Source organism: Rhinolophus sinicus, linkage group LG14, assembly GCF_036562045.2.
Source record: "Rhinolophus sinicus isolate RSC01 linkage group LG14, ASM3656204v1, whole genome shotgun sequence".
NCBI classification, from domain to species: domain Eukaryota; kingdom Metazoa; phylum Chordata; class Mammalia; order Chiroptera; family Rhinolophidae; genus Rhinolophus; species Rhinolophus sinicus.
In genome coordinates, this window is record NC_133763.1 from 36,701,200 (window position 1) to 36,721,957 (window position 20,758).

The 20,758-nt window shown below is 37.2% G+C and overlaps 1 long non-coding RNA gene across 8 annotated transcripts in view; it reads left to right on the forward strand.

Annotated features, from left to right (window-relative positions):
• LOC109459344 (uncharacterized) overlaps positions 1-20,758 on the forward strand; it is a 144,382-nt gene that overhangs the window by 110,150 nt on the left and 13,474 nt on the right. For all 8 annotated transcript variants that reach the window (XR_012491650.1, XR_012491646.1, XR_012491647.1 and 5 more), the window contains 3 exons: positions 7,837-7,898; positions 13,422-13,463; positions 15,597-15,661. This is a non-coding gene — a long non-coding RNA (uncharacterized LOC109459344). The remainder of the gene's footprint in view (positions 1-7,836; positions 7,899-13,421; positions 13,464-15,596; positions 15,662-20,758) is intronic.

Here is a 20,758-nt window from a genome sequence, read left to right on the forward strand (position 1 = left end):
CTTAATAGATCTGAAGGATTACTTAAAAGTAAGACTTATTCACTGCAGAAAAAGTGAACCTATCCATCAGTGGAAGCAGCCCATAGCTTTTATCTGCTCACTACTCCAAGTTTAGTAAATCTAACCTTTGCTTTACTTGGGTCCGAGGGAGATGTGATATTCAGTCACTGATAAAGAATTGAGCTAGGAATAAAGGGAATAATATGTTAGGAGACTAGATGTAATTAAACATACATGTAGGTAGCTCCAAGTAACTAGTACTGTGCTAAGAATCTTATGGCTGCTCAATTAATATTTGTTGATGAGACCATTCAAACATGCTTGCTTTCCAAAATTCTTTTGCAAGCAGCATATTGAGACTATTCGGGCTCTTAAGTTCATCTCATGTTTTCTCTGCACAAAAGGAACTACATTCTGAGGTCTTTTGAGACTTTTTGAGGACTTGTAAAATCTTTTTTTTTAAATAGTGTTTAATGTTTTTGTTTGTTTGTTTGTTTGTTTTTGTTTTAATTTTATTGGGGAAGGGGAACAGGACTTTATATTGGGGAACAGTGTGCACTTCCAGGCCTTTTTTCCAAGTCAAGTTGTTGTCCCTTCAATCCCAGCCATGGAGGGTGCCGTTCAGCTTCAAGTTGTTGTCCTTCCAGTCTTAGTTGTGAAGGGCACAGCTCAGCTTCAGGTCCAGTTGCCATTGCTAGTTGCAGGGGACACAGCCCGCCATCCCTTGCGGGAGTTGAACCGGCAACGTTGTGATTGAGAGGACGCGCTGCAACCAACTGAGCCATCCTGGAGCTCAGCGGCAGCTCAGCTCAAGGTGCCAGTTCAATCTTAGTTGCAGGGGGCGCTGCCCACCATCCCTTGTGGGACTCGAGGGATTGAACCGGCAACCTTGTGGTTGAGAGCCCACTGGCCCATGTGGGAATCGAACCAGCAGCCTTCGGAGTTAGGAGCATGGAGCTCTAACCGCCTGAGCCACCAGGCCAGCCCTAAACTCATTTTTTTTTTATATTCCCCCTATAACTTAACTTTTTCAAAAATCTATAGATATTTTCCTTTGCTTTCTAAAAATATTTTTTATTGTGGTAAAATATACATCACCTTAAACTTAACCATTTTTAAATGTACAATTCAGTGGGATTAGGTACATTCACAATGTTGTGGGGGGTTTTCTAGCTGAATAGAATTACTAATGTACTCGTGACAGAGATGGATGAAGTATTAGCTAAGAAACAATTGTAGTCAGCTTAAAGGACGCTTCATAATCACAGAATACTTATTAGGAGACACAAATATATACACAGATGAATTGAATAGATTCCTGAATACCATCCCAAAGAGTCAGGAAAGCCCCGTAACTGTTGTGTAATGCACAGCGTCCTATCTTTATTGGAACAGCGTTGTCTTATGTCAGGCCAACAACAACTTGGCACTGATGCATAATTAATGAACTGGGAAATGGATTAATGAGAATTCTCTGTAATTAATGTTGCCCTAATATTTGGCATGAAAACAAACTTGCATTAATGAGTAGAGCGAGTGTTGTGTCTGTGTGTGTGTGATTGTGTGTGGGTGTTGTGTGTCTGTCTGTGGGAGTAGTTTGACATATTTCATTTGTAGCACTTTTTTTTCCTCTGCTCTTACCCTCCTTCCTCATTTCCACCCCCTCATCACTCCTTGTGTTGTTCTCAGGACTGTCTGCGAACAATACCCAAACATACAATTATGTTTTTGTATATGGATGTGGGGGACAGAGTCACAGATTAAGTGATTCCATTTTTAGATGGCTATCTGAGCATACGTGAATTAATCAATATTTCATAATCTAGGTGGGGAAAAACCTTTCTTTTTTAGAGCAAAGAGGACATGTGCTCTGTGTGTGCAGCTCAACTACCATTAATGTTAATTAAATCATGGGCAAAGCCACTTTCTCGAGTTGATAACATGCTCTAGTGTACATCATTGTCAATTATACATCATCTTGGAAAGCAGGAGAGTAAACCCCCCTGCTGAGCCAAAGGGCCTCGTGCAGGGATTACTGGCCAGGATTGAACCTGAACCTAAAATCTTAATTTTTTCTTTTCCTTCAAACTTATTCTAGTATTGTTAATTAAGCCAAATATTCCCCCAGGAAGTGAGCAAGTGAGTGTGTGTGTGTGTGTGTGTGTGTGTGTGTGTGTGTGTGTGTGTGTGTATGGGGTGGGGAGGAGGTAGAGATAAATGAACATTGCAGGCCAAGAGGAAGAATATTTTTGCACTCATATTTTGGGGCTACAAAAAATGTGTATAGCTAATTTTTCTAAGCTCTTGAATTTGCTGATATAAGAGATTCCATGTGTTGTGTAGTTCTGACAGGTTTAGTTCTGGGCATGAAATAGACAGAGCTGAAAGATTTACTTCTTACTTGGCTAAATATTTCTTTATCCAAGAGATATTTATTAACTCTATTATGTCCCAGATATTCAAGGCTACAAAGAGAATTAAGACTAAGTTTTTGCCATCAACGATCTTCCTGACTGGTGGGAGACATGCACGTATAAACAAGTATTTTAAAACATATGAGTAAGCAGTTGTTTGCTCCAGCTAGGGAGTGATGAATGGTGAGGCTGGAGAGCTAGAGAGGCCGTACTAAGCAAGCCTTGTGCTCCACGCTGTACTAGTCAGAATAAGAACTGCTATCACCAATGGTTTGAAATGTTAGAAGTGTTGTTCTTACTCCCAGGACAGTTTCGCACAAGGCTTCCCATCCGCTGGCTTTACCCAGGGCATTGAGTCCTGCCAGCTTCTTCCTCCTCTGTGAACAGACTGGAGAAGAGAGGGGAGAGTTAGGCCTGGGCCGCCTGGGGTCTTCATTTCTCCCCATGGTGATCGTATTTCCCAGTTTATACCCCAAATTCCCAATGCAACAGATAATAGTGTTCTTTTTCACTCTTAACAGTATCCTGATTTGGACAATAAATCATATGTTTACTCTAATTTCTTTCACACTCCATGAGCCAGGACTCAATCACATAGTCACACCTAACTCGGAGGGAGGCTGGGGAATCTATGTCATCCAGAAGAAAGGCAATGGATTCTGGTGAATGTAAGGCGCTCCCTGCCACATGTGTTAAGGAGCTTAAGCTTTATCTTTCATGTCTATTGCTTTTTAAACATTTCTATCTAAATACTGTGTTGTGTTTTTTTTTTTAAACCTAGTTTATCTTAAAAATTCACTTCAATTTTGCATCCTGCTCCATAATGTATTTGAAGTCAATGTAATAAAATAAAAACAATGTGCTCTCTTTCTTCAAAAATCTTCACAAATAAATAATGCTTCAGGAATATTTGTCATGGTTAGTTACTACTTTATTGACTGATGAAGTATTTGTATGAAATCCCCAACTTGGGGCACATACCAGTAAACAGTATTAGGTAGAAGACTGACCTGGCCAGATTTTCATTAAAAAACAACATTCTGACAGATGTGTAGAGTATAGATTCCAGGAGGCAGAGCCTGGATGATGGCAGGGAGACCAATTTAGATTGTTATAGTTATGAGGGTGACAGATAATAAAGGACCTGATCTAAGTTAGTAATAAGAGGTATGTTAGGAGAGTAAATCAGTAGGGCTAAGCCAAAAAAGAAATTACTGATGAATCTGACTATGTACAAATTAAATGCTTCAGCAAAAATGTCATAAAATTAAATGTAAAAAGCCAGGGACAAACTAGGGGAAAAAAAAACTTGTGACACATGAATGATATGAAACAGGGGAGGGCTGATATCCTTAATATACAAAGAGGTCTTATGAAGCAATAAAAAAGCACTCAGCTGGACAAATGGACATACCAATTTATCAAAGAATATAAATTGCATACAATAAAACCTCATCAAAGATAAAAATAAATAGGAAAAAACCCACAAGCGCAACTTTTCTTTATCAGATTGGTATAGAAGATGTCGTAATAGCAGTTGTACATGTGTGTACACGGTGTTAATATCAGGATTGTCAACAACAGCACTGATGAAAGTAATACTTTCCTTCAATGGAAGGTTTGTTAAATAAATTATGACGTATCCTCTCAACGAAATATTATGTAACCATTAAGTATGATTATTTAAATCTATATTTATTGAAATAGAAAGATACCCATGATCTATTATTAAATGAAAAAAGGTTACCAAATGCCTTGCATCTCATGCCTCACTTCCCGTAACATTGTCTCTGTGTGTGTAGGAATGTGCATGTGTGTAGATAAAGATATCTATAAGGCTTTTCAACAAAAGAGTAAAACAGTGCTTTTTTCTGGATAGTACGGTTGGAGATGATCTTTAGTTTTTCTCTGCATTGTTTCTATATTGTTTTGAAATTTTAAAATGCATGTATTATTTATATAATTTTAAGTAAATAAAACTTTATTATTTGGTAGGGGAAAAACAGCAGGTGTTTTTTATCCCTGGGAGTGAAAAATGAGGAGGACTTGATCAGTTGTGCATGGAGGATGAAAGAGAAGGTTGGTCAAGGATAACTCCAGGCTCTCTCAGCTCTGTAGTCCTCCGGCTCTGGATGACAGGCAGCCCTCCCCCCAGCTGCCTGCCCTTACCCCTATTGTCATTTTTTCCTGCTTTGTAACTTATCTCAGATTCTGCTGCTCCTAACTCTGTATGCTTGTCCCATTGTTAACACCTCTGCATCCTCTGCCTTATTTCAGATGCTCTCTCCATCTACCTTCCTTAACTGAATGGCAGAAGGTTAGAGAGCAGAGATGTCATTGGAAATGACTGGCCCACATATTCTTAAGTTGCTATGGGTTGTTTTGATGCCAGTATGTCCAAAGGGTCCCAGTCGGGCATCAGAGAAGATGGATGTGAGTCTACCAAGTTTATGGGAGGCCCACTCCTGGGTGGACCTGTCTCATGGTATTCAAAGCAATGATGAGGCCCACAGGTAGGGTAAGGATTCCCAGTAGTTGCCAAGTTCCGTGATGAGCAAAGAAGCATTCATTCTCACCTGGACCCACTGTTCAGAGCAGGAACCAGAGGTTGGGGAGTGGAAACAATGGTCAGTTCTGGTTAGCAATTTCATAGAAATTACCAAAACATTCTTTTACTGTATTGCAGCTTTGTCTTGGATATATATATAGCGAGGTTATTCAGACACAGCCTAAATGCTGTTTATGTACATGTAAATAGTAAGGATCAGAGCTCTTCACTGGTCAACAAACATGAAAAGTTAAAGTCAGAGATGTGTTTGTTGGCTTCTTGAATCTCATTCTCTAGGGCCGCCACTCCCCAGACACCATGTGCCTTTCTTGTCGTCACTGAGATCTTTGCATTTTGAGGCTGACTCATCCCAGTTTTCAAGGGCCAGGCCATGGCTTAGGACGTATTGAACTTGTGCCAAACGATTGTTTCACACTTATTGTTGTCTAAAAGACAACGTGTACTAGAAATGTGAAACAGGAAATGTTCATCTGACCTTTTTATGGTAGAAGTTTTCCACAGTCCATATGCTGATGTAATTATTTTAAGAATTATTTTTTAAGTGTTTGGTGCCAGATCTTTGAAACAATTGTCTGTACTATCATGGACATAGCATAGCTTATTTTCTCTCTTTTAGAAAAATAGAGCACTTATATGCCATAAGGTTTAATATTATTTTTTAATTAGGTTTTAAAGCGTTATTTTTATTTGCTCAGTTTGTATGCATGAAGCGTATGTATTTGAATGTCTTTCTTTTTTGTTCGTTTGTGTGATTGTTTGGAGTGTCCTTAATTTATTTTACACAGACATTTTTTTTCCTCCATCCTCAAAGTCTATGACATATACCCTATTCTCTTCTGTTCCAGTACTGTGCTTTGTACAGTTTCCTGTAAACAGCAGTAGGAGATTACAATATACACTGGCTGGTTGGTTCTGTGTCCTTGCAAGTACTTCCGGTGGACATTTCTCAGCATAACTAATCTCTTTTTAAATTTTGGTCCTGTTCTCATCAGCACCAATCTAGTGCTTTGTCATGAATTGAAGTGCTGTACTCTTTGAAGGGATAAGGATTAAATCTTAAACTGGGTCTAGGGATGAGGTGAGGAAAGGAAAAAAGCCCTTAAAAATTGGGAATTTTTTTCTCCTGAGAAGTGAAAAGCAATGAACTGTACTCTATAAAAGAAAGGAAACGGTAATTACGAGCTTTTCCCCTACCACTGTACACTGCCTTCGGTTTAGAGCAAAACAGAAGCCAACCAGTTACTTATTTCTCTAGCAAATTTAAGTGTAAGATTTTATTTATATAATTGTCAAGAAGTAGAGATCTTAATTCAGGTATGACCATGTCTTTTTTTCTCTTTCATTTATTGTAAGTAGTTTCATATTCTTGTTTTATATTTGTTTGAATCCATGATCATTTTTTCATCCTATATCCTATGTATCTGACAAACTATTTCATCCCATTTTTCAGTTCTTCCTTTTCTCCACATGGTTTTACAGAATCCCAGAAACACTTTCTCCAGTTAAAATGGTATCACTAGTAGCATTATTTCTAATGTGAATTTGAACTTCTTTCTAGCACACTCTGTGTTGGGTGAATTCTTAAGTGGAGCTATAAAGAATGAATGCTTAGTGTTCAGAAAAGCTTTGCCTATGTCTTTCCATGACCCAAAACAGTTAGGTGAAAAGTTGAAATTCAATTAGTGTCTTGTTTTGTCTGCCTAGTCCCAAACAACATATATGACTATTTTAGAAATTTTATTTTTCGTGGACTTCACTGTGTGTACGTATTTTATGTATGTTGATGGTTGCATTTTTTTTATATAACTATATAGTAAAAAGTTTTAAGTGAGAAACTGTTTGTTTTTGTTTTTTGTTAAATAGCCATTTCAGAAACAAATGAGGTCAATGGGCATCTTGTTTTAGGGAGTTGGAGTAGTGGGGACTTTGGAGTAAGAGGAAGTCCTATGTCAGAGAGCTCTGTGCACATTTTCCTGAAATACCTCAGCTGTGTGTCAATGTAATCTGTTATTTTAATTAAACATAGTGGTTGCATTTTACTCTTTCTCACATTAAATTATAAAATCAATAACTTACCAATATGGCGAATCTTTATTTTTCAAGGAGTCTTCTTCCTCTCTTCTAGTCTCTAACAATTTGCATTTCATCCTTTCAAAGACCTCAGAAACTACTAGTTTATTGTTAAAAAGCCAACACATTTTTGAAGGTTGTTGCCCATTAGCCAGAGGGGAGGTCCTGAGTCATCCACATGTTCAATAGCTGGCAAAAAGTTCTGACGAAACTCCTGGCCAGATGTGTGTATGCCGGAGCATTCAGGTAAGTCAGGGAAACACGTGATTGGCATCCAGTGAAAAAATGAAGTGGTACACATGATGCAATGTATTTCTGTGCCTGAAATTGAAGCTTCATATTCAAAGGATATGGGGATTTCATTTTTCTTCTCCTTCCCCAGCTGGTGTATTTCAGTTTTGTATCAAATTGTTTCCTGGAGTCACAAAATATTTAGGGAGTACATAAAAAAAAAAGAAAACCTTAGGAATCAAAGGCAAATCACATCACACAACTTCTGTTAGGTGGATTCAGGAAAGCAGGCTCTATCAAAGGCCCAGAGTTAAATTCATCAGCACCAATGTCTTACCATGTTTTGATTTTCCTCTAAATGCAAGAACACTGAACAGTAAACTTTTAACGATTTTGGGTAGGCAAATGCTGAACGCGAAGTGCTCATCTTTTCAATGCCAAGCATATTATCTACGTAAATTGTAAAGGTGAATTTTTAAGGATGAAGATGCAACTTAAATGTTTAAATATTTATTAATTGCTTACATATTTTTATTGCGATTTATTTTTCAGAATGGGGTGTAATTGCTATACCAAAATCCACAAAATGTGAAAGAGTAAAGAAAAGCTATAAGGTGAGAACCAATTATTTTTATTCGAAAGACATAGGTAATAAATGTGAACAGATGTATTCATAAAATATATATGAAAGGATATATAAGAAACTAGAAACTGATTGCCTACGAATCCGGGATACTCTACAGTTTATATTATTGTAGTGTTTGAATTTCTTTCCTTGTACCTGTATATCTCTTTAAAAAAAAAAAGAGAGAGAGAGAAGTGTGGTACATGTGCAAATATTTTCACTCTGTCTTCATTTCCGTAAAACTGTAAAAGGATGGTCAGTAGGTTCTACGCTCTAGCCATGATGTCCCTTGATTTTGTTTACCTCATAACACTAGCTCCAGTTTGTAAACTCTTTCAAGCTGCCAAATTAATTTCACATCCATTACCTAATTGGTAAGATTGCAAAACTATTACTTTAGCTCTTCTAGTTTTCTTGTCTTTATATGTGATGTCACTTTAACTGCAGGTTTTTTTCCCCATAATACCACACACAAAAACTATGAAAAGCCAATGTAATTTTCTTCAGTAGTCCTTAATGAATGTCCATTTGATACCTTAATATTTTTCTTCCTTAAGTATCAGACCAAGCTCTCACAGAATGATAGGTCTCGGGCTCTTAGAACAGAGACAATTATGATACTCAGGTGTCTATCCTGTTAGTCATATGGAGTTCCCATCCCAATTCTGTCTGATGTTACCTTTGTCTTATCCCACTGGGCCCAAGCCAGAACATTCAATAACTGAGTCTGAGAATAAATGACAACAGCAGTCAAAATTAAATGGATGGTGTGGAAAGGGAGTGGGCCTAGTGGGTATTAAGAAATTTGTCCCTCCCAGTTTACCCTAACCCCTCTGCTGCTGAGAGGTAAATACCACTGCTTTTCCTGTAAATAAATAGAAGACCAGATAAAAAACAAACCAGAATGAAGCTACTCTCTTTCCTTACATTTGGCTCACTGGATTTATCAACAGGCCTTCATTCTCCTTTTTCATTCATGCTCATAGGCTGAATTTCTTTCTAATGGAGGTCATAATTTCGATTTAGCTAAAATCAGTTCAGGCCATTTAATACTGAAACAGGCTTCATGAACAGTGACCTGCTAGGAGTTGGCAGACAGCTGAAACGATGAGCGGTGCTGTTCAGTTCTGCACATTTTGCCTGCCAGCGATTAAGAATATCTTGACCAAATATTGTATGTCAACTGTAATGGAAAGATAAAAAAATATATTAAAAAAAAAAAGAATACCTGGACCAATAACGAGAGGGGAACTAGTTCACTTTTCTTCATTCTTTCTTCCAAGCTAGTTTCTAACCTCAGGAAAGACTCTTATATAGCTACCTAATATTTAATTGGCTACGTAATGTGTCTACATAATATTTAAAGGCAATGGGCCTAGTAGTTAAAGATGAAGGCTTGCCATCAAACAGACCTCCAACTCTGTCCCTTACCACACACAGGACCTTGGGAAAGTTACTTTACCCCTTTAATCATCAGCTTCCTCATTTGTAAACTACATTTGCTGGAAGGAGTAATTCCTTTTTAATGCATAAAGTTCATAGTACAGGGCCTATAAGAGGTAGTCAATAAAAAGTTATTATTATCATTACTAAAACATTTTTAATACTTAACACCCACATGGAAATATGTTGTCTGGTGTTTGAATGAATGCATGTGGGAATGAATTAATGCATTCGAGAAAATATATGGTACGAAAGCGTGCTCTGCAGAGAGTCCAGAATCTGGATTCTGCTTTTGACTGAGCCTCCTATGAACTGGGTCCCCTGTGTGGAGTAGTTGTTCCACCTCTGAGACTTATTTTCCTAATCTTTAAAATCTATCTTACAGGGTTACAAGAGTCTTCAAATATAGGTTATTTTAGGGAGGCAATCCCATGTTTGCACAAAGAAGCGATTTAATTCCTCTTTATCCCCCATATACTCACAGTCAAAGGTTATGTCAACCTTACCTTAGACAAATTAGGTGCCATATCAAACAGATTAAAAAAAATTGTTACTGAAATAAATTTTCAATTAGATGAACATTTTATTTAGAGACGGCAGGTAATAAAGAGATCCTAACAGAATTAAGGTCCATCATTTTTTAGGGAGTATTAGAAAGAAATAGTTAAAGGACATTAGGTGCCTTCTTTCTATCCTTCCCCTCATATGAGAGTTTGAGTTCAGGAACAAGAAATGAAACAGACTTTGCATTTTTCATATTTAGCCAACTGCTCTGGTTTGCATAGTCACAATGTAATTGAAATGACCATTTCTGCAGTTTTACTATTCAGTGCCCTAACTTTGTCCCAGCTAGGAAAAATGAATAGCTGATATTTTGTACTTTGTATTTGTAAATACATTGCAGTATGGAAGACAAAGAATGCCCTAAAGCTTTTAGATATTTTAGAGGTACATCTACTGAACTATTTTATACGTTTCTAGGATTTAAAAAATATTAATTTTACATCTACTAAAATGATAAGACTATATAGTAAAACCATATTGGTTCAAATTTCCCAATTTTGTTTTCTTATGACTACCTCAAAATTTCTCTTGTGTGCTGCTCACTTTTTGAATGCCTCAGTGGATACTTTTGATTGATTAACGTATAACTTGATCAGGTCCTTAATTTGCATTTGTTGCATAAACCTCACCTTGAAAAATAGTGCAAAGAATGTATACAAGTAAGATTGGGAAAAAGGATTGTTAAAACTATTAAAGAAAATAAAATTTAGAAGTGGCTCTTCACATACAAATATTTCACACGTGAAGATATTCTAGGCTCATATTAAAAGGATTCTAGTTCTAGATCTGCTTTCCATGCACTTGAGCTCCAAGGGTCATCTTCAGCATCTGCTCCTGACTGGCGTGGCTCGTGTTGTCTCATACAACGCTCCTGAGCTTTGGTGTTTGCCCTGTTTGCCCCGCCTGCGTTGTACAACCAGGTTTGCAATCTTCCTAAAGCTTCCTTATACTTGTGAAGCTACCCAAGTTTGTGTGCAAGTTGCAGTCTCATTTCTGGTCTATACAGCTTGTGCAGAGAAAGACAGAGATATATTTTTTTTTTTCCCAATGGGGAACTCTTAAAGGTTTTCAGGCATGTGAGTAAGATAATCAACTATATATAGGGGGGTAGGATAGAGCCTGGCTGAGGCCAGAGAAACCAACTGAACAGTGTAAGAAAGTATAAAAAAACTTTGAATGATTGCACAGACAAGTAAGAAATAGTTAAGTGTTTAAATAAAGACACTGCTATTTAACCTGTTGTCTGCAACATTTTTAATTCTATCAGTTGGGGAATTGAACAGACCAGATAAGAACATTGTTGCTGTTAACTTTGTAACACAACAATAAGTATCTGATAATTTGTAATTCAACAATAAAGTAAGAAAATTCAAAAGCAGTCTCTCAAAATTCATCATCTGGCAGTAATCTCTTCCTCAATGTTTCTCACAGCGCCCTGGACCAATAATACAATAATCTTTAATTTTATTTTGTTGGCACCTAGGAGCCAACTTCTGTTTTCTCTCCACCAACCCTCCTGCCCCTGTTCTAACCTCTATGCTAGAACGTACAACCATTTTTCAAGGCCACGGTCTCTTATCTGCAATTCCAAAATCCAGAAAGCTCTGAAAATCAAGTTTATTTTATGATTGGTGCTAAAACTGATTTGGCAACAAATCCTGACCTGAGCTGACATGAAGCTATTTATGTTGTTTCACTGCAGATATGTTGCTGTATTTGTTTATCAGAGGCTGTCCTAGGCTCTTTGAGGAGGTGTTACATATTAAATGTAACATATATTGTCTTACCTTTCTAAAAATCCACAAATAGTGTTGGTTCTGAAGCTCAAGTTGTGGTCCACGTGCTTTGGATAAAGATGGGTGGAGCTTCACTGTCACCTACTTGCTAGTCTGTATACCCCACTAAGTGGAGAGGTCTCTGGACTTAGCCCTCGATTCTTTTATCTGCCTGGTGGGTCTCAACAAATGTTGAACCAAGGAATAAGCAAATGAACATTAGCTTTCAATTTAACATATTTAAATGTATCTATTCTCCTCTGTTCTTATTTTTTAAATGTTACCACTTTGAGGAAAAAAACAGTCAGAGCTAACAGTCCGTTTTTCTTTCTTTTTTTAACTGAAAACATAAATATTTGGCCAGATTGAAAAATCAGCCTCACAACCAAGAATAATACCATGTTTCCTGGTTTTTAAATTTGTTTTTATTACCTAGCTAAGATTAATATTATGAATGCCAGATAACTCAAAGGCCAAGGGAAACAACTTTCTTTAGAATGCTATTGAAATCTTACTAGCTAAAAGATGAAAAAAGAAATCAATATAGGCAAGGATACAGTGAAATGAGCATTCTCAAACAATGCTCGTAGGTGTATGGATTGTTAGAGTCTTGTTAGAAAGCACTTTACAATACAGATCAAGAAGGTTAATAGAATGATGCAAGAATATTTAACACACATTACCTGAGAAACATAAGTTCTTGAGGCCTATCAGTTTGGTTATTTCTTTAGAAGGTTCCAGCAAATGAGTTACTTTCTCTGAAAGCAGCCAATATTTAGTTTTGTATGACCTGCTGTGTTAATATATTTGTTTGGTAAGTTTTTAAGACTGTCTTTTGTTTTGACATCCTTTTAAAATGTTACAGCCCCGATCCATCTTGTTTGAACATATTGTATAAGTACAAGGCAGGTTAGTTTCAAAATCTCTCACATTAATGTACTTCGTTGGTTTTGACTACTGTAACCAAAACCAACTGTAATTGTATTACAGTTAGCCTATTAGCCAACTGTAATTGTATTACAATGTAATGTAACTGTATTACAATGTATAGTGATTTTTGAACACCCTCCTAAAACTATGGACAATGCATACATAGAACCTCCACATTGCATTAAAGACAGTTCATGTTGGAAATCAGAAGATACTCTATGGGAAGTAAATATGAAGAGGCTTCCACAACCATTGGAGGGGTTGGGAGATGAACAATCATGCCCACCATCTCAGTGTGCATTGCCAAGGTGCTTGGTTCTGAGAACTTTCTTGAAAGTCTCTTTCTCTCAAGAATCTCCAGGAAGCTCCTACCAGCTATATAAGCTTGCAGCACTAAAACAAATAATTCCCAAACAGCCACAACTTGGGAATCTCTGTTTTTCGCAGTCCGTCAGCCCCGAAATCCACGGGCCCCTATGCTTTCAGCAGCACTCTGTCAAATCTACTACCGACTCTGTAGTTCTGACTCTATCGCTAATTATCATTTCAACAAGCATGAAAATATTTTAATACTGAATGACCAGGAAAGATCTTGTTTTAATTTTATTGTCTTATAGTTTTCTTCTTTTATTCAATTCTGGTAAGACTTTCTATATCTTTTACAAATGTACTCTGCTTCTTTGAAATGACATTTACAAATAAGGTTAACATACAAACTGTTAGTTTAATTTGATAAAGCATATAATCTCTACCTTATAAAATATTTTGAATGCCTCTGAAATTGCCTTTTCTCCACACAGGCAGAATGAAGTGATATTTTAAGATTTCCTGTGACTTGTAAGGTATGGAAAGTTTGACTGATTTATATTGTGTTCTGACTTCCTGAGGCAGTTTTCCTAAGGCTATTCCATTTTATTCAAACCACGAAACAAAGCTTGTTGTTTTTTTGTTTTTTAATCAAAATTCAGTCTAGAACTGTTTATTTCAGTTTTGTTTCTTTTGCCTCTTAAGCTGAATTTCTATGGAATGTTATAGTAGAAATTTTATTTTATAAAAATTTCTGTTAGAGGGAGGAGTCTGGAAGCATTTGAGAAAAAGAATTCCCAGCTTTATTTTCAAAATTACTTTAAAAAATGAATATGTTTACTATTTAACATATTTGCTGTTGTGTAGTTGCATTTTTGTCTATACCACATAATTTAAGATTTTATTATCTGTTATCTATGCTAATAATTTTTGTGAAAGTCACGTCTTCTGCAATAATAGTGTTTTTTTATTTGGGACAAGAATCATGTTTTACAGTTCTGTATTCCTAGGCCTGTACTATAGCGTTAGACCTGTAGTATGTAGTATGATAAATTGGTGTTTATGTTATATTATTTTAATTTCTTATAATTTAGTCTTACTTGCCTTCCTTAACCACACTTTATAGATACAACATAGATTTTCCTATGGCCTAGCTTAGTATTCAGTAGCACTACTGGATATTTGTACACGGGTCTTTCTGATTTGAATCTTTCCCCTAAGAATTAGAACAGAAATGGGGAAATTTAGTCTTTCTGAAAAGATCTGTCATCTGTTTTTTTCATGGCTTTTCTTAATATACTGTAAGGGCTCTAGAACCAGAATGCATGGGTTCAGATCCTAGTTTTGCCACTTATTAGCTCTGTGTGTTCACAGGGAAACATTCTGTGCCTTAGTTCCCTTAGTCTCAAAAGAGGGCTCACAATAGTAATAACTGCTCAATAGCATTGGTGTGAGGATTAAATGAGTTTGCTCCTGCAAGCAAATAGAACAGTTCTTAGTACATAGTAACTGAGCAATAAATGTTAGCCGTTACTGTATTTTTATTTTTATTTAGTAGTTTTTATTCTTTGCTAATTTTCTTAATGATTAATGATTGCACTAATGCCTTTTGAAGCAACCACATTTTGAAAACTGTGTAAGCAGAGATAGCTTTCACCAACAAGCTTGTTTCAGAGCTGCTTCCTGGGGGTTAAAGAAAAGGCAGGAACATTTTGTTTTTCCAGTGCCAGCAATTAATCCTTCCATTCTTCTTCAGTAAAAATTTTAAACTATGTTAAAGATACTGCTTTGGACTAAACGTATATGTCCACTCCCCTCATCCCCAAATTCATACATTGAAGCCTAATCCCATTGTGAAGTATTTGGAGGTAGAGCCTTTGCAAGATACTTGGGTCATGAGGGTGGAGCCCTCATGAATGGGACTAGTGCTCTTATAACAAGAAACACGAGAGATGATCTCTCTATCTCTCCACCCTGTGAAGCTATATAGCAAGGTGTTCATCTGCAAACCTGGAAGATGGCTCTCACCAGCAACCAAACCAGACAGCATCTTGATCTTGGATGTCCCAGCCTCCAGAACTATGAGAAATAAATTTCTGTTGTTTAAACCACCCAGTCGCTAGTATTTTTGTTATAGCAGCCTGAACGGACTAAGACAGATATTAATTTGAATAAATACGCAGCCTATAGCTTTGAAGATTTCGCAGTAACTGTCAGAAACACAAGTAATGTCTCTCTTGAGTGGGTTATAATGTGATGTGGAATGTGTTGTTATAGTCATATGATCAATACGACAGAGCAACCAGCTACCTGGAAAAGTCAAGGAAATCTTCCCTGAACAATTGACTTTTACATGAGTTGAGTCTTGAAGGTTGAATAGAAATGTACTAGGCAAAGATGGGAGAGGTCATACCAGACAGAAACTGGCACATGCAAAGGCACAGAGTCATGGAACAGCCTGGAAGCCTGAGGAACTATTAGAAGTTTAGACCTGCTGGAGCTCATAATACACCATAGGTGTATGGGAAAAGAGGCTTGAAAAGTGGGTGGAGTTACATTGAGGAGGGTTTCTATTTTTTGTATGTCAAGACAAAGAATTTATATTTTATTCTATAAGTAAGTGGGAGCCAGTTGTAAAACCATTTTTCAGTTGTGATTTTTTTTTTAAGCAAGAAGAAAACATGACCAGCAAAAGAGTGATACCATCAAGAAGACAGCTTAGTGTCAGGAAGAGGTAAGTTTAAATGCCAGCTCCAGTACTTAGCAGCACATTTTCTAGAATAAATTGTTTAATAGTCCTTAATTTCCTCATGTAGAAATACCACAGTAATACAACTCTGCTGCATAAAGGTGTTGCATTAAAGGAAGTAATGTATTTTAAATGCTTGACATGGTACTTGGCATAGAGTTGACACTTGAAAAGGTTCCTCTCCCCTCGCTATGTAGAAAGATCTCTCTGAAGGCAGTGAAGAAGATAGACTAGAATAGATGGATAAACAGTGAGGAGTCCAGACCAGAAGGGCATAGACTTTACTATAGAACTGGGAATGGTGAAGAAAGGTGAGATTTAAAAGTCATTTCTCTTCTGAGGTAAAGATGTTGTAGCTATTGGAAGTAGCCAGTAAAAGAGGGAAATTGAGACTGACATTGAGATTTTTAGTTTAGGAGGTTTGAACCACCTTCTGTGTTTTAGACATCATCCTAGGTACTGTGGATGGATAAGACACATCTTCTTCCTTGAGGTTCTCAAAATCTATCTGAGAGAAAGACACTTACATGAATAGCTATAACGATTTATATTCTAGGTTGGTTTTTGTAGCAGCATCACCTTTCACATCTTTTACAAATGGGAGGAATAATTTATTGTGGACACTTGTCTGAACTATTGTTGAATTATGTAAACACTATCAGATTCCAGATTTTCTTTTGATTAATTGTAGTCAGCGTGTATTTTCAGCATTGAATTTTCCATATCAGTCTTTTATCCTTTATACATAATAGCTCAAACATATATACTTGCATAATTTTTACAGAATACAATTAGAGGCATCTCATTAAGATTTAAAAGAAGTATTCCAGTCACAATGGCAGAGTAGTTAAATGCTATGCTCACCTCATCCCACGACCACATCAAAATTACAACTACAGAGCAACCATCACTGAGAATCACCTGAAGTCTAGCTGAATGGAAGTCGTACAACTAAGGACATGCAGACGAAGCCATGTTGAAACTGGTAGAAGGAGCGGAGATGCAGAACAGATTGGTCCCACATCCACGTGTGATGGTTAAAAATCAGGAGGGTTATCTCATTTGAAGAGCTCTCCCCTGAAGAGTGCAGGGCCCCAGCTCCTCACCAGACTCCCCCAACCCAGGATTCCAGTGTTGGGAAGACAAGTCCCCATAACTTCTCACTTTGAAAATCAGCAGAGACTGTGGCTGTGAGATGGAGGGTGGCTAGAGTCCCGGACACACCTCTTAAAGGGCCTGGTCATGGACTTATTCACTGACAGACTCACCCACTCTGAGCTTCAGCACTGAGGAAGCGGCTCAAAATGCATCAAGGACATATGGGAAGGAAGTGAATTGTCTGGTTTCAGGGTGAGGGCTGGAGGGGCCTCTTTCTCCCAGATAGAAATGGTGGCAGAAGGCATTGTTCTTTTGTTGACCCGTCCTACCATCCAGCCTTCACACACAGGTGGGCACCACACCTGCGTCTCCATCAACCTAGCTGACACTGTTCATCCCACCCTATTGATTCCTTAAGACCCGACCCCCCCCAGGCCGCTTCCAGTGGCTTTTCCGTACAAACAGCTTGTCTTGGCTCATTCTACTGATTTTTCTAAAATCTCTCAAAGCTTCACAAATCCAAACAAGCAGCACCTGGCTTCAGTGTGCCCCATATCCCTTGCTTAGCCCTCCACAGTCCAGCACTAGTAGCAGCCAACCTCAATTCACAGCTGAACCTCTCCCAGGCACCTTCAAGCTCAGCACAAGTGGCAACCATCTGTAGAACACTTTATAGCTCATACCAAGTAGCCCCAGGTAGGGCACAGGCAGTGGCTGACCTTGGCCTGCACCAGAGCCCCTTCCAAGGGGTCCCAGAACCAATACACCTGGTGGCCAGCTTCAAACCACATCAAAACACCAAAAAGCAAAAAAATCCAAAAATAATCAGGACAGTCTAAGAGGCCTCTGGGAAAACATTAAGCATACTAACATTCGCCTCATAGAGGTACCAGAAGGAAAAGAGAGAGAGAGCAAGGAATTGAAAACATATTTGAAGAAATAATGACAGAAAACTTCCCTAATCTGATGAAGGAAATAGACACACAAGCCCAGAAAGCACGGAGATGAACTCAAGATGAACTCAAGCAGGCCCACACCAAGACACATCATAATTAAAATGCCAAAAGTTAAAGACAAAGAGAATCTTAAAAGAAGCAAGGGAAAAGCAGTTAGTTACCTACAAAGAAGCTCCAATAAGACTGTCAGCTGATTTCTGAACGGAAACTTTTCAGGCCAGAAGGGATTGGCAGGAAATATTCGAAGTGATGAAAAGTTGGACCTGCAACCAAGATTACTCTACCCAGCAAAGCTATCATTTAGAATCAAAGAACAGATAAAGAGGTTCCCAGACAAGAAAAAGCTAAAGGAGTTCATCAACACCAAACCAGTATTATAAGAAATGTTAAAGGGACTTCTTTAAGAGGAGGGGGGAGAGGAAACAATAAAAAATATGAATAATACAATGGCAATAACTACATATCCATCAACAATTACTTGAAATGTAAATGGATTAAATGCTCCAAACGAAAGACATAAAGTGGCTGAATGGATAAGAAAACAAGACCCTTACATATGCTGCCTACAAGATACTCACTTCATATTGAAAGATACAAACAGACTGAAAGTAAAGGATGGGAAAAGATATTTCATGAAAATGGAAAAAACAAACAAACAAAAGCTGGGGTAACAATATTATACCAGACAAAATAGACTTCAAAACAAAGGCTATAACAAGAGACACAGAAGGACCATGTACTCCCACTTCTGGGTATTTATCCAAAGAAACCCTTTGAATAAAAACTACTTTGAAGGGACTTGTGCATCCACATGTTTATTGCAGCATTGTTTACAATGGCCAAGATATGGAAGCAACCTTAATGTCTATCAATAGTTCAATGCATGAAGAAGAAATTGATACATGTATACAATGGAACATTACTCAGCCATAAAAATAATGATATCTTGCCATCTGCAACAATATGGATGGACCTAGAGGATATTATGCTAAGCAAAATAAGTCAGACAGAAGGACAAATACCATATGATTTCACTTATATGTGGGATCTAAAAAATAAAATCAACAAAACAGAATTAGACTCATGTGTACAGAGAACATTTTGATGGTTGTCAGATGAGAGGGCGTTGGGAGAGTGGGTGAAAAGGGGGAAGGGACTAAGAAGTACAAATTGGTAGTTACAAAATAGTCATGGCATGTAAAGTACAGTATAAGGAATACTCATATAGTCAATAATATTGTAATAATTATGTATAGTTTCAGATAGGTTCTAGATTTATTGGGGTGAGCACGTCATAGAGTGTATAATGTCCAATCACTATGCCGTATGCCTGAAACTAATATTGTACGTCAGCAGTAATTGAAAACTAAAAAAAATTATTCTGAAAAGAATTCCAAGAAATAATTGTATCACTGAAAAAAAATGTCAGAGAAGCACTTTAAGTCCTGCAAGCAAGGTCTTATAATCATAAATCTCAGAACATACCAATTCTTTAAATGACATAAAGTTGACAAGAAATAGAAAGAACCGTTAAGAAAAGAAAAAAGAAAAAGCTAAAGTTCAGTGACACATAAAGAAATGAGACATTTCCAGAGCTGTCTGTTCTTCTCATTAGTAATTTACTTCCTTGTAGACTGACTAATACATAGCATTTTCAGTTAATTGTACTTTTTAAAACTTTCTGTAGTAATGTTATCACTGTGACATATATACCCTGAGTACACCTTTTAGTATTAACCCTTTTGGGTTTGACAGTAGTTTCAGTTTCTTCATGTTCTTTTGCCTAGCACCCTCAAAAGTAAATCTGTCATCTGTCTCTAAATTTGTCATCTTTTTTATATGTTATTGACCCATCTTCATATATTATGTTCTCTTAATCTTAACAGTCTGAATTAAATAAAAAATTCACATTTGGATCTTATTTGAAGTACTCATCAAAACTCTAATTCCAGCTGAAGATTTTTTAAAAAGCATGTAATTAACAGTGGTGGAGTTAGAAGAGAGGTCTGATGATTCACAGTCCTGGGTGAAGTGTTTCAATTGGAAGAATATGGAGACAGAAGACACACAGTAAAAGGAGACAAAGGAGGAAGTGGAGCCCCCAAAAATGAGAGCTATAGAGGAATGGAAGTGGGGTGCTATATGTATGTATGTCTTTAAGAAGGTGACAGAATTTTGAAAATACATGCCAGTGAAAGGATGGAGGTAAATGACTAACAATCAACTGTCATGGTAACCCATAAAGAAAGCAGGGTGGAACAGATATTGTTTTCCCAGAGAAAATTTAAGCTCCAAAGGCTCAAATAAGATTTCTTGGATAAAGGAAAACACTTTATAAAGGTGGATACTTGAAGGGACACAAAAGGGGCTTCTGGCAATGTTCTTTCTATTTCTAGACCTGATTAGTGGTCCCGTATTCATTTTGTGGTAATTCATTGTATAGTACACTAAGGCTTTAGGCACTTTTCTCTATAGGTGTTATGTTTCAATTAAAAAGAGAATATTTGACTTCTAGCTTATTAAATTCTACTCTGTTTTTGAGCACATCACAGATTACCTAAGTCCCTTTGTTATTTGTGTCTTTCTGAAGAGATTTGGTGTTTTTCTTCTAATTCAAATCAATTCAGCCAACATTTATTGAATGTCTGAAAATGCCAGGTACAAAAGATAAAGAAAACCTGATATCAAGAAGCTCACAGTCTTATGGGGAAATGTAATGCAGGGAGATTAGAACAACACCTCAGGTATGTAAATGGTTTTATGGTAAAAATGTTAAAAACAGGAGTAGCATGGAAGAAATAAAGGAAGACTTTGTTCAAGAGGTGTTTTTTGAGTCAATGAATCAATTCATACTAGTATAGTAGAAAGCTCATAAGGTAGGAAAAGGCATTTCAGACATAGGCAAAAGCATGGTTCTCTCTCTCTCTGTCTCTCTCTCTCTCTCTCTCTCTCTCTCTCTCTCTCTCTCTCTCACACACACACACACACACACACACACACACACACACACACACCACTACTTATAAAC